This window comes from Zalophus californianus, chromosome 1 (assembly GCF_009762305.2).
Source record: "Zalophus californianus isolate mZalCal1 chromosome 1, mZalCal1.pri.v2, whole genome shotgun sequence".
NCBI classification, from domain to species: Eukaryota; Metazoa; Chordata; class Mammalia; order Carnivora; family Otariidae; genus Zalophus; species Zalophus californianus.
In genome coordinates this window covers 77,505,182-77,531,540 of record NC_045595.1, presented here as the reverse complement: position 1 = coordinate 77,531,540, position 26,359 = coordinate 77,505,182, and the positions used below count along the sequence as shown (strand labels likewise).

At 40.1% G+C, this 26,359-nt stretch overlaps 1 protein-coding gene across 1 annotated transcript in view; it reads left to right on the top strand.

Moving 5' to 3' along the window:
- The window catches only part of RARB (retinoic acid receptor beta), a 505,987-nt gene that overhangs the window by 310,678 nt on the left and 168,950 nt on the right, over window positions 1–26,359 (top strand). The window lies entirely within an intron of this gene.

Below are 26,359 nucleotides of genomic sequence, written 5' to 3'. Positions count from 1 at the left end.
GGAGCTCCAAGGAACTGGAGTTGGTTAGAGCTAAAGAGGCAAAGTGAGGCTGGTGACAGAGGAGTTTGAAGGGCCTGGGCTGACCTATTGGATACAGACACCCGTGAGATGCAAAAATGCCAGAGGTACCTGTGTGAGGAGTGGACACACTGATTTTCCCCCTCCAAAAATACAGCATGGGTTTTTGTTGTTGTTGTTGTTGTTGTTGTTTTTTATTCTTGAGAGTCAGAGAGAGAGAGAGAGAGGCAGAGGCAGAGGGAGAAGCAGGCTCCCCACCTAGCAGGGAGCCCGATGCGGGGCTCAATCCCAGGACGTTGCAATCATGACCTGAGCCGAAGGCAGACGCTTAACCATCTGAGCCACCCAGGAGCCCTATGGCACGGGTTTTAAAATAAGTTGTGCGAATACCCCAATAGAATACTCCAAATACAATAACCAAATGCATATCCCTATTGTATTGATCAGGTTTGGGTTCCACAATTATAGTTGTCATCAAAGAAAAAAGTAATATAGCCTAAAAAATTAGTCTTTGGGGGTACTTTATCACATGCATGATAAACTTTTAACACGCGAACTTCAGTCAACAAATATTTATTCTGCTCTTATTATGCGCTGGCCATCCTGCTAAGCCCTGTGTGACTGTTAGTTGACTTTTCCTAGTCCCCTTTAGTAAAACACGAATAATTTTGACAATTTTATATTAGTTTAGTTCTGTTCTTTGCTTTTTAAAAACCCGGTATTGAATTTATTTAAAAAGTATTTATTGAATATCCACTCTGTCCCAAGTATGCGTGTGTATTTATTTGGTGGTCAAGTTCCACATTATAATCTTTTCCGAATTCATGGTCAGGGATTAGAATTAACTGTATGATTGTGGGTAATTCATTTAACCTCAGTGGACCTCAATTTCCTTTTCTATAAAATTAGTCCACCTCAAAAACAAGTGTGAGGGTTATCTGGGTGGCTCAGTTGGTTAAGCGACTGCCTTCGGCTCAGGTCATGATCCCGGAATCCTGGGATCGAGTCCCACATCGGGCTCCCGGCTCAGTGGGGAGTCTGCTTCTCCCTCTGACCCTCTCCCCTCTCATGCTGTTTCTCTCTCTCTCTCTCTCTCAAATAAATAAAATCTTAAAAAAAAAAAGTGTGAATTTTGAAAATGGGTGGGATCTTTTGATTAGGAAAAGATATATTTCCTTGGGTAAGTCTCAAAGGCTGATATCCATATATGAACTTTAATTGAAGATTATAAAACTCTTCATATACTCTCTAACTAAAATTCAGCCTAAAGCCAAGGTGCATCTTTTGGGTGAAAATGCCCCTAATTTTGGATTTTGGCTATCACACAATTCTACATGAAATTTGTTGTTGTTCCATCTCACTCAATTTATGTGTACATGCACTAGTTTCTGCCCAAATAAAAAGGCAGAAAATCTCCAAGTTTGGGGGCTAGCTAAAAGGGATATGACCGGGCTCTTTCCATTCCCCTCTGAGAGCTTAAATAACTGAAACAGGCTCCTGAACTCCAAGCCGTGGTTTCAAGGCTGGTCAATCACCATAAACTATAGGAGCCACATAACCACCCCATATGCTCCAACGTAGCTCCCATTATTATCGATAAAAGTTACACTACTATACCAAGGGGAGAGAGAGGCCACAATAAGGCTTTTAAAAAGCTATTTAATATATCAGCTTTCACAAAGATAGACGGCATCACTAAGACAAAACAAGAAAAGATGTGCCCGACTTTACAAGGTATTGGCACTGTTAATCATATTTTGAAATATTGCTGGCATATATCTTGGAAAACACAACACAGTTGCCGTATTTCCATTGGGAGAGATGACAGTTTTAATGTTGAGATACACCGATAATTCCAAGCCTCTTCCCACCCCCCACCCCCATATGGGATAAACCAGAGAAGATAAGCAAACCAGGTGGGTTCAGAAGCTTAAGTACTAAAATTGAACATCATAAATTCTGCCACATTCCATTACAAAATTATCACAAAATTTCACTAAGCAAACAACTATATATGTGTGTGTGTATTTTGTGTGTGTATATACTATAATGTTATAAAATCATTTACATTAGTATCTTATTCATATATATATAAAATGTTAAAACATACATTTATATGCATATAAACTTTTGGATGAACTTATAAAAAGGTTATTGAAATAATCAGCTGGATTCCATTTATACTTCTCTACTTCCAATTTTTAAATATCTCATGAGAAATAAGGTGCCTAGGTCAGTAGATTTCACAGCTTTTCCACATTCATTATTTTGGTCATCCCAATTCTGTGAAGTGGGTAGGACACATGCATTTATGGCCATTTTACTGAGAAGGAATGTGATGTTTATATCTTGCCCAAGGTCCCCCAGATTGTATGTGGCAAAAGCAGGATGTGATGCCTGTTCTCCTGCTTCTGAATTCAGGGCTCTTCTCACTATACCATCATGGCTGTGTAGCATAAGATCATTTACAGATAATAGCTACATAAACCTGATCCTGGGGGACATGTGTTCCTTGTTCAAGCCCCATGTATCACTGTGATGCTAACCAAGAAATATGGCCTACTGGGCACACTAATGTTTGATGACGTTCTCTCCATTAATTATAGCAAATATTTTGGATTGCTGTTGTCCTTTCTTCCTTGGTCAGAGAATCTTGATTTCCTTCAGTGTAGCAATGGTACCCATGTAAAATATCCCATCTTCCATGAATATGGGGTGGCCATGTGACGTAGTCCTGGTCAGCTAGATGTAGAGAAAGTCCCTTGAATGGGGCTTCTGGGAAAGCTATTTAAATGGGAACAGAATTACTGGCTTTACTCTGTATCTTATCCTCTTCTTCCTGTCTGAAATACAAACACAATGCTGAAGAGGTAGCAGCCAGCTTGCAAGCGTGAGGTTGAAAGTGACACATTTAATTAACAGAGTAGAAAAGGAGGAAGAGCTTGGATCCCACAGAGCATTACAGAGCCACATCAGAAAGCTGACTGCCCACCTTCAAACTTCTTATCCTGGGAAAAAAATGTAGGCCCTTAGCTCATTAAGCCACTCTAGCTTCTGTGACTGGACTTAGTCCTCATTGATAGAGTAAAAGGAATTAGAAATGGAAGAAGAAAATGTCAGATGGAACCAGAAGAAAACCCAACGTTTATCTCTCAGGCAAGGACTGTTGTATACAATTAGCAAGTCTCCCACCAACTATCCACCCAACTGTCCATGGCTAGAGGCCACCGCCAAGAATGCCTCATGCTAGGACCGAGGTCTACCACCAGCAATGCCTTCAGTTAGGGTGCTGCTATTTCCAGAGAAGTGAGCCCTAGGGTTGAGTTTTTGTACCATTGCCACTTTATGCCTCTGGTTCTTTACTTGCAAAATGGGGATGATAATACAACCTACCTCTTAGGATTGTTCTAAAGATTGAATGAGAGAATACAAGTAATGTGCTTAGAATAATGCCAAGCATACTGGAAGCACTTAGTAAATGCTATCCTAAGATCTGGGAAAGGAGAGGCTAATCATTATTGATTCTGCATAAGCAAGAACTAACTTTCAGAGACACAGTTACACCAATTCTCCTTTTTCTACAGACAAGGCCCTATAAACAGGGTCATTGCCTTCTCCCCATTCTTTCCCATACAAAAGATAACTGGAAGTATAGAAGTCTGCCCAGGGATCGATCATAATTAAAAAAAAAAAAAATCCAAAAATATACATTGGGTAACTTGGAGGTTACAGCATAAGCATCAAACCCAGTTCTTCTCTTTAAAAGAACACAGTCTGATGTGGGGCAGAGAATAGGGGACAGTTTATTAACTCAGGCTTTGTGGAATGTTGCTCTGCCAGGTGCTGATAATAAATAGTACAAGGTTTCAGAGAAAGAAGATCTCAATATTTGCATGACTCTTTCAACAAAAGCTTATTGGTGGTCTTGAACTAAATATTAAAAATGAGCAAAAAAGGAGGATCAGAAGAATGGAATGGAATTAAGTATACCTTAGAAGAGGTCTGATAGGATGTGAATGCCCCCAGGGTAAGGATATTATCTTACTCATTTTAAAACCCCAGGGCAAGTACACATAGAATGAATTTCCCCAGTTGAGTTTTTGATCGTTTTCTGCCTCTGGGATTTTGTTTTTTGCAAAAACCGCAGTTATTCAACACTTCTATGTAGGGGGCTGATAAAGTAGCTTATAGCAGATCAATGGTCCCAGGGAGAATAACTAGAAATACCAGAGAAAACTAAAACGAAAATCTTTTTGAAGGCATCAGAGATCTACTAAGTCACCCAAGACTTGAGGGGCCAAGCCCTCTGAGAAGGGAAGGCCACAAACTCTTTCCCCCTCAGAAATTTTTCCCATTCTCAATTGCACAAGGCAAGGAGTTAAAAAGCCAAGCAAATGAAAACTTCTAAAAAAGCAGAGTGGAATTTTCAGAATCTCATGGCGCCTGAAAGATAAAAACTAGAATTCAGGAGGAGGGGCTCTTGTAACTATCCCAGGCTCCTCTTGGGATCCCTGTAAGACAACACCGTAGGAAAAGGTGAACCCCACAGTAGACCCACCCTGAGGAAGATAAAACTTTCTCTCTGCTCAGCTGAGCCCCTAATTACATTGAGGTGAACTTCCCCAACTCTAGATATCTAGATTTACCTATTACTTTGAGAGAGGGTAAATTCCTTTCTGAAGGAATGTGATGTAATCCAAACCCCCAAATTTTTCATATGCAACATCTCTCATTTCTGTCAAAACTTACCAGACATATTGAGAAACAGGACCAAGAAGCAATAGATATTAGAAGCAGACCAATGGATGGATGATTCAGATATTCTCCTCTTCAAAATCAATGAGTGATTAGGATATTTAAGAAATAAATGACAGGTTGGAGAATTTCAGCAGAAAACTAGGCTGTACTAAAAAAAAAAAAAAAAAAATAGAAATTCCGGAATGAAAAATGCATTAGCTGAAATGAAGATGAAGATCTCAGTAGAAAAGTTTAACAGCAGATTGGATACAGCTGAAGAGCGGATAAGTACCCTGTAAGATAGGTGAGGAAGAGGTATTCAGACTAAAGCACAGAGGAGAGCTAAATGGATAGAAAATACAGAAAAGAGACACAGGAGACATTGAAAAGTTTGAACATATACATTTGGATTCCCAGAAGGAAAGAAGAGAGATAATGGAACAGCAGCAACTTCCAGGAGAAAAAGACCATGAATTTTTTTAAATTGATGGAAGATATTATTACAGGTTAAGGAACATAATTTGAACCCTAAGCTAAATAAAACCTAATTACATAAGGCTAGTTTCATTCAACACTATTGATTTGTTCATGGTTTAGAAGTAAAATCTTGTGAAGCTTCATTGAGTACATGTGATTTCAGCTGGAGAATAAGATACTAGTGCTGAATTTGACCTTGACTTAGCCTTTAAACCAGAGTAAACCTAGGAAGATCAGGCTAGGATAAAGTTACTCTGGCTTAACTTTAGAACCAGAACAAAAATATAAATTTCAGCTCTGTGATTTTATTTGTTTTAATTTGTTCTGAACTACGAAGAGACCATGTCCCAAACTCTGCTGCCATCCTAACAACTTTCTCAGTTTTTTTTTTTTTTTAATTAAGTTCTGATATTTGCCTGGAAAAATCTTGTCATTTTGACATTTGAGTGTTGGTATTTAGCACTTTTATTTCCATTTCTTTTTCTTTTATAAAATTAGCCATCATCTTTATTTTTTTAAAAAAAGTTGCCAAGTTTTCCAAGCTGTGAATTCCTTTTTCAGAAAAAAAAAAAAAAAAACCCACCTAGATCTTTTTTCCCCCCAGAAACTTACAGTTGAAGGGCAAAGCCTCCCTAATAACTTTTTACTGAATAGTTCAAGGTTTCTTCTTTTCCTGGACAGAATCCACCTGGAGTCTCTCAGAGGTCGTTGATAAGACAAGGAAGACCCCAGTCTTGGACTATGAAAACTCTACTTAGAAATTATTCAGGCTTTCACGGCTTGATTCTGATTTGAGGAAAGCAGGGAGGAGTGATATTTGTCAACATGTCATTGGATTCTCAGATTGTTTTACGCTTTCTTCAGTGATCTTTGTTACTTCATTTTTTCCAGAGGACTCTTCTCACTGATGAGTAGTCCTGGCAAAGCCCTGATGGTTTCCTTCCACATTCACAAGGTGTTGGCTGCACTCTGTTTAACATTCCAACAGGGTTAGCTTAGCTGGCCTGGAGTGTTGCATAGCCAACAGTAACATGCTCCCTGGTAGAAAGCTGACTTGCTAATGCTTATCCTCTTTTGACTCCCCGGAGCCACTACTTTTTTTCCAAGAGTTACTGCTTATTAGACCAAAGGAAGATCGGATGGATGACTTAGTATCCTCCATTTTTATAAAGGATATAGTTCTACAGAATGGAGAACTGACCCCATGTACAGAAAGAAAGTATGCATAAATATCCCTCAACATTCTCCCCCTTTTCATTCTCTAGCAGACATCATTTAAGCACGTATTATTGGGAAGGACCATAGAGTAGGGGGTAAAGATGGAATAAAGAGAAGGGAACCAAACAAGTTAGGCATGACCTCTGTATTTCAAAGGTGACCCACCAAGAGAAAGACCCTCTTTGATGATAGATCAATGTTACAGTTACATAAAACAAGTGAAGGTTTTCAAAGTTTCTATCCTGGAAGACTTCCTGTCATTCTTCTTCTACTTCCATCCTCCAGTTGTTGATTGCTTCTCAAAGAACGTAATTTGCTGACTGCCATTTTATCAAGGATCCTAACATGCTTCATGCCATATCAGCATTTATTATATATATATTTTTTTCTCAATCTGAGGAAAAAGAATATTGATTCCATAGGATCTAAGAAAAAATACTAGGAGTATAAGCTTACATCCCTTCAGGCAAACTGTAGGTCCCTCCCTTCACTTCTCTGCCTACTCTGTGAGACCTGAGCCCTTAGAGGCTAAGGCTGTATTTTAACCATGTCTTAATTCCCAGAGACTGTAGAGACCTGGCATCCAGTGGGACTCATGAAAGCCATTAAAAGTTGATTCTTTTGAGCTACAAGATGGATAAGTAATCTATACCAGTGATCAAAGATAAAATGGCAACCAACATATGCTCACAAACACGTTAAACGTATTACTATCCATCCATTACTGAGTTTGTTGTTGTGGGAATGCATAATTAAGAGAGAATACTGACTCTCACCTGGCTTGAGAGAGTATGGCGGGACAACTGAGACACGTGCAGAAATACCCATTACCCAAGGCAGTATGGGATGAGGCCAGGAGTGGGCACAGCGAGCACTCTAGATCTGTGTTGCCAAACGTGTTAGCCACCAGCAACATGTGGCTATTTAAATTTAAAGTAAATAAAAATAAAGTTTTCAATTCTGTCCCTCAGTCACACTAGCTACACTTTAAGTTCTCAGTATCCACATATGGCTAATGACTACAGTATTATAGAGCACAGATATATTTCTATCATTACAGAAAATTCTATTGGACAGTGCTGCTCTAGAAGTCCAGAGAGATGAGGAAGTAGTTCTGTTAGGTTAGTTGTGGGAGGCTTCATGGCAGATATGGCATAGGAGGCAGCTTTTGGTAGACAGGTAGATCACTGATGAGAAAAGGGAAGATCTTCCAGAAGAATGGTATAAGCCAAGGGAGCTGTTAAAGCATGTTTGGTGGTAGCATTAGTAGCACATATCAGACTGTATTCCTTCTCTTCCTGCTTCGGTTGGCTTCCAGTAACCTAACAATGAGGACTACATATAATCTTTGGTGCTCCCTCTTTTTTCTTGATAATCTTTTTTCATGGGATTGCCACCAGTTTGCATGACTCTAACCTTTACCAACATGTCCAGGCATCCTTCCATGTCCTGAGCTGGCCACACTCAGATCATGGATACACAGAGACACATACCTGTTGTATGAGTTCAAAGCCTTCTTTGGAGGTTCCAGTAAGAGGATCATGGTGAGTCAGAGAAGTTGTCCTCTATGTGGGAAGATACGCTCTGAGGAAGAACACAGTGCTCCTCAGGAATTATAGTTTACTAGGGCTACCAGAACAAAATACCACAGAGGGGTGGCTTAATCAACAGAAATTTATTGTCTCACACTACTGGAGTCTAGAAGTCCAAGATCAAGGTGACCACAGGGTTGGTTTCTCCTGAGGCCTCACTCTTTGATTTAAAAATGGCCACCCTCTTGCTGCCTCTTCATGTGGCCATTCCTCTGTGCACATACACCCTTGGTGTCACCCTAACAACCTCATTTTAACTCATTTACCTCTTTAAAGGCCTTCTCTTCGATTATGGTCACACTTTGAGGCACTGGGGGTTGAGACTTCGACATGCGAGTTTTGCAAGGACACAGTTCAGCCCATAACAGCGATGAGGCAAGACAGGGCTCAGCTGCCTCACAGCCCGATCAGCGACAGCAGTGGGCAGAGTGACAGATGCCACAGCCACCAACATCACACCAGACTTTTATGCTCAAATATTTTGCATTGCCTCCACTTAGGGCAGTAACGACTGAGTTTGTCATTCCTGCCAAGGCGTGGTGATGGCTGCCACTTACCCCCAACCCCTTGTCTTGACGTCTCTGAGTTGATCTTTGTCTTCCTCTCTCTGTCTTTATGGTGGAGCCGTTCACCAATCCCGGGAGACTTTCTGGAGTAAACACTGTCTTTCTCAACTCTCTTTTTTTCTTCTTGTACCATCCACACTGTTTGACAGTTACCCAACTGGCTGCCTCCACCATCATCTTTTCAAGACCTTTTTGCCGCCACGTCGGATTCCTCTCTCTTTCACCTGCCCTCGGTGCTTCCCTGCTCCCAGTGGTCCAGTGTCTGAGGTGTTTCTCAGTAGAGACCAACTTTGTAATATCTGCTGCAGGCCTCATGAAAATGAATAAGCTGGCCTCCCAGACAGTGTGATGGTCAAAAGAACACGGTTTTTAGAGTGAAAACAGACTTGGATTCAAATTCAGAGTGCTCACTAGCATTTGAGACATGTCACGTGAAACACAGGTTCAAAGTAATAATACCTTGATTGTTGCTGGAGAAGATACTTGATAATAGATACACGGGGCGTGCTTGACTGTAGTATGCTCTCGGCTAAAGGCACAATAATGATTCTCACTCCTGACTCTACTTTGGGTACCTTCTTTCCGTACCTTTGAGACTACTACTCCACCTGCTGCCCGTGACCGCTATCCTTTCCTGCCTATCTTAGTTCTATTCTTCAAGGTCCACCCCTTTTTTTATGTCTAAAAAGACAACGCACACAGTTGCAGAAAACTGTTGGAGTCCTATTTGTGTCCTTCCACCCTCCCTTCTAGACACCAGAGGTTGCTTATGTGAATATCTGCAGTTCTCCGCCTGAAGGCATTTTTTTCCTGGCCATGAGAACACATTCTTGGCTCTGGTGCGGTACAAGCTAGAAGTGGCAGAAAATTAAACAGCCCTCAGCAAAAATGGAGGGGAAGGTGGTGGATAAATCCTTGAGCCTTCTTGCTCTTTTGGGAAGAAAACTACTAAGTTCCATCTACACTCTTGCCCAAGATGCTCAGATAGATTGAGCTCCACTTGCCCACAATGACCCCTTCTCAGTACCACGCCCTGTAGCTCTCTGTCCCTTCACTGCTTCCCGGGATCCCCCAAATACACTCTGTGCACTGAAAACCTTATCTCAGTATCCATCTCTGGGAGAACCCAACCGAAGACACGAACATAGCAGCTGTCCCCTTTCATCTTGTCCCCTCCCTTCTTGACTCCGCAGTAGCACCTCACTTAATGGGCTGCAGACAACTGGTGCTCACTCCGGACAGTTGCCACAAGAAAGTTGGAATTCATGTCTCCCCAGCATTACCAGAAGTTCTTTTACCATTAAGGAATTGTTATGAGAAGACCTCCTGGGTCCACAGAGCAGGCAAAGCAAGTGATGACATTATAAATGCCACCAGGGCATATAAAATACAACAACAGAAACTACGATGCTATTAAATGTCCAAGAACAAGAGTGCTGGTGTGGCAGGTTCTTTGTGATTCTGATGACCTGGGACCCTCTGGCCTCAGCCCGCTGCCATGAGCTCGCTCTCCCTTGTTCCTTGAGACTGGAGGAAAAATGTGTAGCTCACAAATATCTTCTACTGACACGACAAAAAAAAAAAAAAAAAAAGTTTTACCTTTATTTTCTTATTGTTTTCCTGAGAGGCCATACAACTGACTTTGCTTTTGTCGTTGAGCATCTGCTCGTGAAGGTTCTGCAAACCTTCTTCCCCCTCATCAGATCACACACCATCTGCCATTATCTGCTGGGGTTGCACATTTTCCCAGTTGACAGTCACCGTAAACTTCTGCATGTCTGGAATGCATTCATCATAAACTCAAGACGTTATTCACGATCGTGTTAACTCTCTAGTGCCATGGGGTAGAAGGACCTCTTCCGATCAACTTGAATATTCAGGATTCATAGATGCAAAACCCCAGAATCAGATCTTTTTTAACACTGGCTGTCAGAATCTCTAATTTGGGACTGTGCTTGAAATTTCTAAACACTCGAAAGCACTAAAAAGGTATACGGACTGTAGACGGTATAAAATTTTGCTTTCTTTATTACAAAGGACTTTTGCGCTAGTGTCCTCTCCAATGATAAGCAGGCTTTAAAGTAGCCAGTAGAACCTGGGGTCCACATCCAAGCCAGCTGAGCAACTCCTCATGTTTGTTCTCCAGAAACTTCATTGTTCATGTCCCTTTGTGTACAGAAAATACTTCAGTGCCTTTTATACAATGGGGTCTTACTTTTACATCCCAGAAAATTGTCAGTGTTCTTTGTCAGGAGTTGCAGAAACAATGGAAGTAATGCTAATTATGGTCCTAAACAAATTCTAAATCAGACATGCATGTGTTTACACTGGGCAGTTTCCCGTTGTTGCAGATCTTGATCACTTTTTCATGTTGGAGCACCATTTACACCAGTCCGGTTCTTGTTATCATCCATTCTGTTTAGCGCATAAACCATCGTCATTCTCTGCTGGTGAGATTTTGTACTCTGGCCCAAACTGCCTGGACACCCCCGTCCTGAAATTAACCAATAACAGGACAACTGAATGTGGGTTATCCCACTGCTCACAGTAGGTTGCCCTTCTTTTGTTTTTTTTTTTTTTAAAGATTTTATTTATTTATTTGAGAGAGAGAATGAAAGAGAGAGATAGAGAGAACATGAGGGGGGAGGGTCAGAGGGAGAAGCAGACTCCCCGCCGAGCAGGAAGCCCGATGCGGGACTCGATCCTGGGACTCCAGGATCATGACCTGAGCTGAAGGCAGCCGCCCGACCAACTGAGCCACCCAGGCGCCCAGGTTGCCCTTCTTTTGATCTAGCAGCACCCGTTTACAAGCTAAGGTACAACAAAGTAGGCCTAGTCGGCAGCCCGTGCATTTCCATTGCCTGGCTAATCAAATGATACTTTCCCAGGTGCTGCCCTTGAACGGTTTCACAAATGTGTCTCCAGTGTTTTCTTTCAAACCAGCAGCAGAATAAATGCTAGGAACATAGTGCTATGTCCCCTAGTTCTTGTCTGAACAAGCTCTTTCTTTTTATCCTGGAATCTCAACTGATTGCAGCTGATTTTATAAAGAATTATTTAACTCACGCTTGTCTTTACTTCTTTCGGTTCTTGGAGCAGTGAACTCTCTGAGTCTAGAGGGAGCTGTTGTTACCCCTATCGGGTGTGACTTGTTTGTTCCATTTATTTATTCTTCGCTTAATTTGCTTCATGCTCCCCTGAGCCTTGTTAGAGAAAATGTAGAAAACATCGGGGTCGTATCTAAGCAGAAATTTGATTACTGATGGGTGATGGGGTCCTCTTACTTATAAAAGTTCGTAGGAGCTGATTTTTGGTATCTACCCAACTCTGTGTCCAGTGCTGTGATGTTAGATGATTCTTGAAATTGGCTATGGTCAGAGTATTTACACCATGGAAATCAGCAAATGCTGCAAATCAGGGCTTCTCCCCCACAGAAAGCCAGGTGTTAAATATTTACTAGTTCAACACTGGGCAAAGGTCAGCCTATATTTGGCATAAAGAATCAAGATTTTATAGAAACATTTGAAAATGTTTCAGAGGAAAGTGGAGCTGTTTCTCTAAATAAGTGGGTCCCAACCCTTTCAGACCCAGTATCTCCTTTATATACTAAATATTTTATAACACTTACTATACCATTCTGAAATAATATACTCTCTGCATGGAACTTTTTTTAAGAAATCAGCGTACTATCCAATGATAATATAAATGAAAAGTAAAAAGTTATTTATAAGGGATTAATTTATATTTTAATAAGTAAATATTTGGGCATGACTATACTGGAAGTCAAGATGAGGTAACAAATGCTCATACCCTTATGTAGAACCAGTATGAAAGCAGAAGCTACAAGACAGACCTATAGAAGTGTGGTTTTGGTGAATCAAAGCGATTTTCTGTAATGATGAAGACTTGGTAAAATTCTGTGCAATACAAAATATAATCCCTCAGGGCACAAGGTTCTTGCATCTTGGAAGATCCAGTACCTATTAAAACCATGCAAAGAAATAGTTTGTGTGTATTGTATAAGAAAGAATTCGTTTCTAGGTTCAGGTTAATTTACTTCTATGAATTACCTACGTTCTTAAGTTGTGTCTGGGGCACCTGGGTGCCTCAGTCGGTTAAGCGTCTGCCTTTGGCTCAGGCCATGAACTTGGAGTCCCAGGATCAAGTCCCACATCGGGCTTCCTGCTCATTGGGGAGTCTGCTTCTCCCTCGGCCCCTCACCCCACTCTCGTGCTCTCTCTCACTCTCTCTCTCTCTCTTTCAAATAAATAAATAAAATTGCTATAAAAAAAGTTGTGTGGGATGTAGGTAATTCTTCACTGCATAGAACAGCTGACATTCTAGTACCACCCTCAAATGCAAGCAGTGTCCCCCCCGTCATAAAGGCAAGCAAAAGTATCTCCCAAAAAGTCACAAAGAAACCAAAGAATACTACTGCCTGGGTTGGGAACCAGTACTCTAAATTAAGGCCAAAAGTTGCCCTCGAGGGCCTCGCCTGTACCCCTTTGTCTTGATGGGTTGCTATCAAAAGGGAAAATTTACTGGCGGAAAGGATGGTGACCCTTCGGCATCCAGAGAGGAGGTCCCAAGATATCCAAACTCAACAGGTCGAACAGGTGCAGAGATTACTGGGAGAGATAACCGGGGGGTGGAGCTCTAAGGAACAGGAACAATACAGAAAAGACTCCGGTCCAGCAGGGGCTGTGCAGCAGGAGCCCAGGAGCTCCAGGAGGCTGGGTGAGGAAGAGGGTGGGAGCAGCTAGCTGACTTTGGAGAAATGATAAGCGGCAAGTGGAAGAGCCAGGTCTGTCTTAGAAAGTGTCTGTTAGCGAGGAATTGTTGGTAGCATGAGAAACAGTCTGTACAGGGAATTTCAGAACTGGAGACTCCTTGGAAATGACTGTAAATTATCTAATGGCTCTTGGCTTCTAGTAATCCATTGTGATCAAGGTGCATCTTCGTGGAGAACTGATAGCAGAGAGTTACCTAGAAGAAAACTGATACTTGCTTTTTCTTTTGTCCTCTATGCCTCATTCCCTTTTCTCTCCTGCATTTAATTTCTTAGATATTTATTTAAAAGATAAAAATTATGTGCTGATATATTAAGGTTTTGGTATTTCTTCATTAGGTGTTGCTGTTAACCAAGGGACCTAGTTATATAGTTGCTGACCTAAGTTTTCATCAAAATGCTCTTTGTACTTTAGAGTTAAATATTCAAAGCTAGTTCTTTAGTGACTCCTTGCCTCCTCTTTCCCTCTCACCCCCATCGTCTGGCCTGCTTACAGTACAAACTCCTCACCTTCTCTAGATTGTTGGCTGGAGTAGTTGTTCTCAAACTTCTTTAAAACAAGGACCAATTAAGAGGATTTTTATTTAAAAATTCTGTGAGTCATGTGTCCCATCCACTCTATTTTTTTAAGTTAACACCTGTATTACAATATACATAGACATGCATAAATCATAAGTATACAGTGTGATGGGATTTTTTTTACAACTGAACATTTAACCAGCACCCAGATCAAGAAACAGAATGTGACCAGAACACCAAAAGCCACTTTGTACCTTCCTTTATTCACCAATCCTGACACAGGAGTAATAGGTGTCTTAACTTCTAATAGCACAGATTAATAAGGCCTGTTTTTTATCTTTATATAAATAGAATCATAGAGTTGTACTTTTTTGTGTGTTTCTGTTTTTCTTCCACTCAATATTATGTTGTTGCATTCATTCACACTTGAATACAGTGAGCTTCATTCGTTCTCATGGCTGGGTAGAATTGTATCGCATGAACACATCATATTTTTTTTATTCATGCTAACATTGATATGTACTTTTGTTAGTTTTCTGTTTGGGGCTATTATAATCAGTGCTGCTATGACCATTTTTTACACATGGCTTTTACATAAACATACAGACATGTTTCTATTGAGTATGTATGTAGGGATGGAGTCACCACATCGTAGAGTTCAAAGAATGTCAGATTCTAGTAGATGTTGACAAATGGTTTTCCGTAATAGTTACACAAATTTCCATTCCCATTGGCCATGTATGAAAATCCAGATTTCTTATATCTTTGCATACCCTTGGTATCATTGCTTGTTTGTTCACTTTAATTTTAGCCATGCTGATGGGCATATTGTGCTATTTCATTGTGGTCTTAAATTTTGTTTCCCAGAGAACCATGAACACCTTTGTGACCACAGCTGGTTGGTGTTCAGTTGCGATACACTGACATGGCCAACATTATCCTCATGGATTAATGTCTGTACTATACAGGTTGTTAAATATTTTGTTAAATACTGTTTTCTATGACAGTTTTATTGAGGTATGATTGACATTAAACTTCACATGTTTAAAGTGTAAAATGTGGTAAGTTTTGACATACGTATATACCTGTGAAACCATCACCATAATCAAAGCGATGAACATACACAGCAACAGAAATGATCAACAAAATGAAAAAGCCGTATACCAAATGGGAGAAAATATTTGCAAATCATGTATCTACTAAGGACTTAATATTCAAAATATATAAAGAACTCATACAACTCAATAGCAAAAAAGTAAATAAACAATCTAATTTAAAAATGAAGAGAGGGTCTGAATAGAGCTTTTTCCATGGAGGAAAAACAGATGGCCAACAGGTACATGGAAAGATGCTCAATATTACCAATCATCGGGGAAAAGCGAATCAAAGCCAAAACGAGGTATCACCTCATACCTGTTAGAATGGATACTATAAAAAAGACAAGAGATAAGTGTTGGAGAAGAGGTGGAAAAAGGGGACCGCTTGTGCACTGTTGGTGGGAATATAAATTGGTGAAGCCACCATGGAAAAAAGTATGAAGATTCCTCAAAAAATTAAAAATGGAACTACCATATGATCCAGTATTGTGGGTATTTATCAAAGGGAAATAAAAACATTAACTTGAAAAAAAAAAAAAAACAAAAACACTAACTTGAAAAGATGTCTATACCCCACTGTTCACCACAGCATTATTTCAGTAGCCAAGACATGGAAGAAATTAAGTGTCCATCAGTGAATGAATGGATAAAGAAGATGTGGTATATAAACACAGTGGAGTATAACTCAGCCATAAAAAAAGGAAATCTTGCCATTTGTAATAACATGGGTAGACCTGAGGGCATTAAGTTAAGTGAAGCAAGTGAGACAGAGAAAGACAAATACCATATGATCTCATTAATATATGAAATCTAAAAACAAAAACCAAGCTCATAGATACAGAGATCAGATTGGGGGTTGCTGGAGGCAGGGGGTAGTGGGTGAAAGAGATAGGTGAAGGTCATCAAAAGTCCAAGCTTCCAGTTGTAAAGTCCGGATATGTAACATATAGCCTGGTGACTACAATGAACAATACTGTGTTTTATATTTGAAAGTTAAGAGAGTAGATCTTTAAAGTTCTCATCACAAGAAAAAAATGTATAACTATGTGTGGTGATGAATCTTAACTAGACTTATTGTAGTCATCATTTCACAATATATCCATAAATTCTGTCATTATGTTGTACACCTGAACTAATGTTATATGTCAATGATATTTCAATTTTAAAAAAATGAGCATATCCACCACCATCCCTAGAAGTTTCCCCATGTGGTTTGTTTTTTTTTAATCCTATCCTCCCACCCCTTTCTATTTTCCCAAACCCTGTCTTTAGGCAACCACTGATCTGCTTTCTGCTACCATATATTAGTTTGAGTTTTCTAGAATTTCCTTATGTAAATGGAACCATATGCTAAATACTATTTTGTATCTGTCTTCTTTCCCTCAGCATAATTATTATAAAATTCATTCTAGGTTATCACATGTATCAGTAGTTCATTTCTTGTTATTGCCAAGAGTTTTCCATTGTCTGGATATACCACAGTTGATCAATTCAGCTGTTGAGGGGCAGTTGGATTGTTTCCAATTTTTGGCTGGAAAAAATGGTTGTATGATTTTACACTTCTGATACTGGATGAGAGTTTCTGTTTCTCCACATCCACAGCGACGTTTGATGTGGTAACCTTTTTCATTTTAGTGATTACAGTAGATGCATTGTGGTATCTCATTGTGGTTAGAATTTGCATTTCCCTAGTAACTAATAATACTGATGTCTTTTCATGTGTTCATTTGCCATCCATATATTTGATGACCTTTTTGTTCAAATTGCGCACTCGACTTGGGGCGAGGGTAAGGGGTTTGCTTTGTGGGGATTTTTGAATTTAAGTTTCTTTATTCTGTATAGAACTTCATTATCTCATATATGTTTTGCATAGTTTCCTCCTAGTTTTTGATTCATCTTATTCTTTTAGCAGAATCTTTCCATAAATAGAAGTGTTTTGTTTTGTCTTTTTTTAAGTAAGCTCCATGCCCAACATGGGGCTTGAAAACATGACCCCAGGGTCTAGAGTCACATGTTCTACCAACTGAGCCAGCCAGGCACCCCTCAAAAAATAGAAGTTTTTAATTGTGATAAGATCCACATTATTAACTTTATTTATTATGTCATAGTTTGGTGTCATTTCTAAGAAACATGAGCCCAACCCAAGGTCACAAGACTTTCTCCCGTTTTTTTTTCCTTCCAAAAGTTTATATATACCTCCATGTTTTACATTTAGGCCCATGATCCATGTTGAGTTAATTTTTGTGTATAGGGTCAGATATGGATCAAATCATATTGTTTTGTTTGTTGGGTTTTTTTACAATGGATATCTAAGTGTGCTTGCTCTATTTTTTGAAAAGACTTCTGGTCTGTATATATGGGTTGAACTTCTTTATCAGTGAGTTAAAAGCACAAGGCTTATGCCATAGATTTCAGTTTTTAAATGATACCATTTAATAATTAGTCCTAATTTTGTTTTGCTTATAGCAGGACCATTCTAATTGCTTTGAAACCATAGATCATAGTTGGTGCCAATTTTAAATTTTTACCAAGTTTTACGTGGTTCTACTAAGCAGTGTCTGCCAAGAAGGGCTACTTGTGAATGAACAAATTCACTCGTTTATTCACTGACAAACATTTGTTGAAGGATTACTATGTGTCGTGTAATGTTCTTATTATTAGTTAGGGTCATTGCAGTGAATCCATAGAGTAGCTGCCCTCAAGGAGATTACTTTCCATTTTGGGAGATATACAATAAAGAATAAGTGTTTGCCAGGCTATACATTTTAAAATAGAAGATCAAGGGACAGAAAGTCATTGGCACGACCGAGGGGCCTTGTTTTTAGGATCATTGGTGTCTCAATTAAGTCAACATATTCAGAAAGACCAAAAGAAAGGGATGGAATAAGTCATGTTTATATCTAAACGAGATATTCCAGGCAGAGCAAAGATAAACTCAAAGACACTAAAGGGGTGTATTTGGCATGTTTTATTTTTTTAATTTTTTTAAAAAGATTTTATTTATTTATTTGACTGAGAACAGCAAAGAGAGTGAGAGCACAGCAGGGGGAGCAGCAGAGGGAGAGAGAGAGAAGCAGGCTCCCCACTGAGCGGGAAGCCCAACGGGGTCTTGATCCCGGAACCCTGAGATTATGACCTGAGCCAAAGGCAGACGCTTAACCAACTGAGCCACCCAGGCGCCTGGTTCTTAGGTATTTAAATTAAGAATCTTAAACAGTGAGGAAACCCTCAATACTATCCAGTTCAAAGATTGTCAGTAGATTTCATCTTCAAAGCCCACTTCAACTAGATTGGTAGTGAATGCCTGGAGCCGCACTCACCCAATTTTTTCTGCAAAGGTCCAGATCATAACAAATATTTTCAGCTTTGTGGGACATACTGTCTCACTCGACTCTGTTGTTTTGCAAACGCAGCCTAGACAGTACGCAAACAAATACATGTGAGTGTGCTGTTCTCCAATCAACCTTTTATTCTACGACAGGAGGTAGGCTAGACTGGGCCCTTGGAGGCTGCCAACCTCTGAGCTGGTGTGGCGTTGAGCCCCCTTGCTGGGATCTTTCTGAGGAACACACCTAGCAAGTCTGTCCCAAGCTTGTAGGGAGCCCCTGAGCCATGTACTTGCCACTGGGAGTTACAGCAACCTCCTCACGTTACTGATTAGACCGGACAAGTTCTCACAAGCTGTTAGTGGAAGGTTAGATCTCCAGGCTCAGTTTTGTTAATACTAGCCTGCCCTTACTCCTTCGGGTTTGCCACAGATTACTCTACATACAGGACCATCTTAGAGTTCTGAGGGTTACCTCCCTGTCCAAGCACAGCCCAGGTGGCTAGAACCAGCCGAGCCCGAAAGGCAGGATTTCCTGGGAAGCTGCTGGTAATGTCCAGAGTTAGAAATGAGAGCTTCTGAGGAGCTTTCTCACCTTCTGTCTGTGCCACAGAAATGCAAATGAAAAACTCAGCCATTTGTCTCTGGATCTGGAGCACAGAGGGTAGTGGAAATCCGCCGCGTTCCCGTGCCACTGACCAGTCCTCACAGTGGGAGAAGAGAGAGGAGCCTGGCCCAACTAGGGAAGAAAAGCAGGTCTTTAACACAAGGCACATCTCGAAGGGGCTGGGCAGTTAATTGCAGAAGGGAATACCAAGGTGATCCTTTCTGCTATTTTCAATTTTAAACACATCAAACAAGATTTGATTAATTAGGATATAGACTAAACTTGATTTTAAAAGATGCCCAAAACTATGACAGCATAAATATGATAGAAGTTTATTTTTTCTCTCGTGTAACTGTCTAGAGACAAGTAATCCCTGTGGGTAGGGCGGCAATGGGCGGTCAGGGTCTCCAGTTTCTTGCATCTTATGGCTTTGCCTTCCCCTGCACTGCTGTCTTCATCTGTATGGTCTACACAGGGTCTCATGGCTTTCCAGTTGGCACAGAAGGGGGGACATAGCAAGTGGGCGGTAGGAAGTTACTTTTTAAAGAAGTGACGCGGAACTAGCGCCCAGCACTTCTGATCACATCTTGTTGACGAGAACATGGTCACGTGAGAGCCACACTAGCTGGAAAGGATGCTGGGCAATGTGGCCTCTCTGTATGTAGGCATGTGCTCAGCTAAGAATCTGTGGATTTTTAAAGGGGGTTACGAATTAGATGGGAGGCTGGAGTTAGCAGTTTTCCACAGAGTTTATCGAAGAGTGGAAAATGTTTTTTTGTCCATTCTCACCTAATGTGTGAATAGTAATGCCTAATGTTCCATAATACTTTAGACATTTAGAATTTTCCTCATACATTATTTCACTTCATTCTTCAACCTTAGCTTCCTTTAAACTAGACATTATCATTGGAAGTAGACATTATCTTCATATAGGAGAAAGTCGACTAAGTATGGCTCAGAAAGATGATGAGATTACCCAAAGTCAGAGCTCTGCCCATTTCGAGTCCTTGCAGTCTTTCTTAACACCTAATCCTCTGCAGGGTTTCCTGTTTGTTGGCATTCACCAAATGGAATGTCCTATCATAGCAAAAGTCTGACACTTTAGTGTGCAGGTTAACTACCTAAGGACCTTGATCAAAATGCCGATTACTTTACCAGACCTTGAGAAATTTTCATTAGGTAGCCCTAGGTATGAAGCCCTAGAATTGCAGTGCTTTGGGAATCACTGCAGTGATCTTGCCTTTTATCATTGCATTTCCTGGAACAGAGAGAGGAGATATTTCATATTTCTATTTTTTCCTTTGCTTGCCCTCCCCTGCTTATACGCGTTACCTTACATTTTAGAAGTATTGCTTCTGAAAAATCTTTGCTAATCTCTTTTGAAGCATCTCTAACTCAAAACAAAAAAGAAAACAATGACAAAATGTCAAAAGTTAATTTGGGAAGACACCGTGGTACCCTCTCAAACACAAGTCTTCAAAGCCCTTGGTTGAGGTAGATGTTCAGAAGGTGGCTTTATACTCTGCAGTTTGAAAGGAGGAGAGAGAAAATTATTTTTTCATCAAAAATATTTATAATGTATTCATACTGTGTGTGTGTGTGTGTGTGTGTGTGTGTGTGTGTGTGTGTAAGGTACACATATACATATCCTTGTTTCCCCAACAGAAATTTCACAGAGATTTCTACTTGACTTTATGTTACCCTCAATTTCCATTAAATCACATTGGGCTTTTTTATTTGCCTTTTTCTCTGTCAGACTCCAGGATGAATTTAAACTCCAGTCCCTCTCCAATGGCCTCTCTGATGTATTTGCTACTTTTTACATTCCCTTTCCCTGTAGAATCCAGTGGAAATTCCTTTTGAGCCTTTAGCTTTCCCTCAGAGTCAAAAACTTTTGTGTTGCTAATAGAACTCAGCTTCATTAGCATTTCAAATCCTAAAATGCTCTTAGAGAGCTGTGTGTTAGATCTGAGGGGCTCCCCAGCCACAACCTGATTTATCAAACTTGATTAACTAAGGCCTGTGCCTTTGACCTTATTTCTGCCAGTACATCTCATCAGGAAATCCTTTTCAAGAAGTCTAGAGAAATACATATACATAATCTGAGAAGCTTTACTTTTGTCCCTTTTTCTACTCTATATGTTGCCTGTTTGAAAAGCCATACTTTCTTCATCACTTTTGATCGGTAGATCATGGGTAGATGATGGGTCAGAGAATGGGTAGCTGGGTAAATGGATGAGTAGATGGACTGATGGACAAGTAGTTGGGTAGATAACTAGGAAGGCAGATGGATTGTTAGATGGGTAAATGGCTGGGTGGGCAGATAGGTGAAGTAGATGAATGAGTAGGAGGATGGGATGGATGGATGGATGGATGGTTGGAAAGGTAAGATAGATAAATAATGCAAGTCTTCTGTCTTATACAGTCCTTGTCACTTAACTGACCATAATTGGCCTTGGTGCTCCTGAGGCTGAACACCATTTCTGCAGAAAACAGCAAGTCATGTGATATACGTCCTGCCCCCCACAGGAGAGAACAGGGTGGGGCTTGCAAAAGAATTTGTTGCCATTCTGACTCAGTGTTTGATTTGTAAAATAAAAGAAACCATTCTCTTTTATACAAATATATAAAAATGCTTCAGTGTAGTGCTACTTAACCAGACCTATACAGCAAAATCTCTTGGGAAACTTGTCCTAATTGCATCTTCCTGGGCCCCAGACGCTGAAATGTGCATCCTGATTGAAAATTGACTTCCCTGACAGAATAGTCTCTGTGCCTGGTAGCAATAGTATTGGCGCTACGTGTCCCCTACTTCATTTTCGTCTTACAGACATTCCACTAACACTTTCTAAGTATTTATTATATCTCAGGCAATGTTGTCCATGCTTCTTACTTGTATTACCTCATTTAATCTTTACCACAACCTTTTAATGTATTTATCATTAATATCACAGTTACAGGTGAGGGAAATTAAGGCATGGAGAGGTTAGGTAATTTGCCCAGGGTCACACAGCTTGTAAGAGGAAAATGGTGGGTTCTAATGCAGTCAGGAGATGTCCAGATTCTATGGTGCCACCCACCATGCATCTCTCTGATCACTAAGCTGAGCTTTCAGAGCACTGTGGTCCAATAGAACTTTCTGTGATGGTGAAAATGCTCTATATCTGTGCTGTCCCATGAACATGGTAGCCACTAGCCACATGAAGCTTTTGAGCCCTTGAAATGTGGCTAGTGTGACTGAGGAACAAAGTTTTTAGTTGTACTGAATTTTAATTAATTTAAACAGTACAGTTTGAGAGCCAACTAATAGCCTCTCTTCATACATATGATCTCAAAAAAATGAAGTGCTGAATTAGGTATTAAGCTAGGCATCCAGTTATAGACATTCTCCTTTATTAATAATATTAACGTGAAATAATTACAAAGCACTCTCAGAATCCTTTGTGCTTCTTTCCATCATGGAAAAGAGTCTCACTGTTCTTTTAAGCCCTCTGCCAACGAGGTGGCACATCTACTCTTAGCTTATTGGAAGATGTATTGAGATGAGAGAGAAAAAGAAATTCAGGCAGAATAATACAGGGACGTCATGGGCAAGCTGTAGCGTGGTGGTGCCATTGGCATTTACTCTCAGGAGTCATTGTTATATTTTCCATCTCCTCAATACTGCCATCATATATTAGGGGGGAGAAGGGGTTGGTGGAAATAATGGACTTTAAAGCAGGGTTTGGTGGTGGAAGAAAGTACAGAGGCATCTGGGCTCATTTGAAGGAGATTTGCAATCCTGCACCCCTTCTTAAGGACATGAAGAGAGTGGAGTAGGAAAGTGGGAAATAATGAGCCAAGAGAGAAGAAGAGAGGATTCTGGATGAAGTAATATAATAAAAGAGCCATATCATTCTTCACGTGGTATACAAGTTGGAACTGGGTAAAACTTTTAAAGGAGAGGGAAGATTAAAATGTTAACAGAATCCAAATGAATAGAGCGGGGTTTTAAAGAGAAAGAAACAAAGCAATATAAAATTCAGTGAAATTGTTAAGAAATGGTTTTGAACAGAAGTGGACAAACTACAGCCCATGGGTCCACGCCAGTCCACTGCTGGTTTTTGTAAATAAAGTTTTATTGAACACACCCATATACATATATGGCTCCTTTATACTATGACGGCAGAACTGAGCTGTTGCAACAGAAACTGTATACCCTACAAAACCTAAAATATTTCCTCTGATCCTAAACAGAAAAAAAGTTTACTTTTTTACTCCCCTATTTTAGAACAAAAGGGGAGTATTTATTTATTTTTATTTTTTTACTTTTTTTTTTTAAAGATTTTATTTATTTGACAGAGAGGGACACACACAGCAAGAGAGGGAACACAAGCAGGGGGAGTGGGAGAGGGAGAAGCAGGCTCCCCACTGAGCAGGGAGCCCGGTGCGGGGCTTGATCCCAGGACCCTGGGATCATGACCTGAGCCGAAGGCAGACACTTAACGACTGAGCCACTCAGGCACCCCTAAAAGGGGAGTATTTATTAACACAACCATTTTGGAGTACAAATTTGTGTGATCATGCCCATCGTCTTTGATAGGGCAATACTGCTACTAGAATTTTATCCAGCAGATATTTTGGTACACATACCCACAGGGCTTCTTAAACACTGAAAACCTGGAAACAAGCTAGTTGTTCAATATGAGCATTGGCCAAATGAATTACAGTGCATTAATATAAAGAGATACTGTTCAGCTTCTTTTTTTGTTGTTTTTTTATTTTTATTTATTTTTTGGTTTTTTAAGATTTATTTATTTGAGAGAGCGAGTGCGCATGTGCATGCAAATGTAGGGGGAGGGAAAGGGAGAGAATCCTCAAGCAGACTCCCCACTGAGAGTGGAGCACAACTCGGGGCTCAATCCCAGGACCCTGAGATCCTGACCTGAGCCGAAATCAAGAGTCCGATGCTCAGCCCACAGAGCCACCCAGATGTCTCTTTTTTTAAAATTTTTCTATTGTTATGTTAATCACCATACATTACATCATTAGTTTTTGATGCACCCAGATGTCTCTTGTTTTGTTTTTTTTTAGTGAGAGTTCTACATGCACTGTTTATTATGAAGGGATTTCAAGAAGTATTGCTAAATAGAAAAATGTTACAGAACAGTATGTATTTTTATCATATTTGTGCAAAAGCAACCCCCTGAAAAGACATACAAATATATGGCCAGCAACTTTTTACTTTATATCTTCTAGGTCAGACTATGAGTTTTTATGAAGGTGTATTACTTTTTTTGTTTTTGTTTTTTATTTCCAGTGTAGCTAACACACAGTGTTATATTAGTTTCAGGTGTACAATATAGTGATTCAGCAATTCCATATATTACTCAGTGCTCATCAAGATATGTGTACTCTTAATCCCGGTCACCTATTTCCCCCATCCCCCATCCCCCTCCCCCTCTGGTAACCATCTGTTTGTTCTCTATCTCTAAGAGTCTATTTTTTTTTTTTTTGGTTTGTCTCTTTTTTTTCCTTTCCCTTTGTTCATTTGTTTTGTTTCTTAGATTCCATGTATGAGTGAAATCATATGGTATTTGTCTTTCTCTGACTGTCTTATTTCACTTAGCATTATACTCTCAAGATCCACCCATGTTGTTGCAGAGTGTATATTACTTAAAAAAAAATCTAAACTTAAAAATGAGAGGGAAAAAAAAAACAAAGATAGGTTTCTCCCAAACTGAGGGATTCCATACTGAGGCATTCAGCAGGGCAAGTCTTTAAGCTTCAAGTTGGGACCAACAGTAACTGTTGGACTTGAAGAGATGTCTTTATAAGTCATGAGTCATGCACAGCAAAAACAGAGAAGTGCTAGAGAAAACAAATCAAGGGTAGAAAGGGAGAAGTGTGCCCCTTGTCTTGGGGAATGGTGTTTGTAAGTACCCAGGTGGGAAGACTTCATCGAGGAAACTGGAAAAAAACAGGAAGCTGGAGGAGAAAGAAACCAAATGAAAGAAGGACACAGTGGCCAACGCTCAAGATGGAGAAACAGTTTTGAGGAAGAACAGATGTTCCTTGGGATTCTGAGAAGACCCAGTCTCTACACGGATGCTTAGATACACTCTGCGAATTCCTGTTTGCAGAGTGCTTCGGTGTCTTCTGGTATAAGATTCATGGCCATCAACAGTCCTGGTACATTAGGAGGTGTTCAGATGGAAGGGCCAGAAGCAGTTTCCATGTGTTGATGAGTGTTAGAACTTCTTCCAACCAGCAGCACAAGCTGCTCTGCCTGGTGGCATGGAAGCCCCAGGAACAGCCTCAACACTCACCTTATGCTGGCAGCCCATCCCTGCTTTGGCTTCCTGGCTGGAACACACACATGACTCAGGGCTAGCCATCTATTTTTCTGGCAAAACTGTGACAAGAGGAGTTTATATGAGATTAACGGTTACAAAACAAACAAATAAATAAAAACAAAGCAAACTGAAAAAACACGGAAGAGGCAGGTGTGTCTTCTCAAATGATCCGTGTCTACCTCCCTCTACCGCACCCCCATGTCTGCCTGCACTTGGGTGGATGTGTCTGCGCCTGTGAGAATCTTTTTATTTAGACATCACAGGGCATTTGACCAATTTTGAACACGGCCGGCTTCAGTACTGGTACACAGAGACGCCTGCTCTTCATAAAACTCTCCAGTTCAAACATGTTTGCAGAGCATGATTCATGGTGTTTCTTTCTGGATTGTCCAGTGGGTAATTGCTATACGAAAACCAGAGAAACAGATGTAGACCCTGAACCTTGGCTATAAATTTTTGTTTTATGATTATGGGTTTCAAATGTGCTGTGTCACACTGACAAATATACGGTTACTCTGAAACAAAATGGATTTTGGTCTCAAACTTTTGCTTTTTTTGTTTGTGGTTGGAAATACTTTTAGTAGAGTTTCTTTTATCATTGATCAAACACAAAACAGAAGAGAGGACACATATCAGAATGTTGTTTTATGCCGTACCAAGAGAATATTTGGGAAAGGTTTCTTCCAACTGTTGGATTAATGTTTAAAAGAGGCGTCAATAATTTAAACTTCATTTATCCCCAAATTAACTAGGCCATTTTTTACCTTCTACCTACTCATTAATCTTTATGGTACATGGATGTGTTATTTAAAGAAGTGTGGCTTATTTGTATATCCTTCCTAAATTTTACTTAAGATGAAGAATTTGCAGGAAGACCGGTTTTCCAGAAGTATAAGAATTAGATTTCCTGATGAAGAAATGATAAGAAACATGTGGCTAAATTTGGGGGCTGCTTTATAAATTAATATTTGGATGAAATAATAGCTCTAGTAGTTGCCATGAGCATAATTAACTCATGATGAGAAATGATGAATAGACTAGTGAGTATTGTTGCACTATAAGAAACCCATAATATTCTG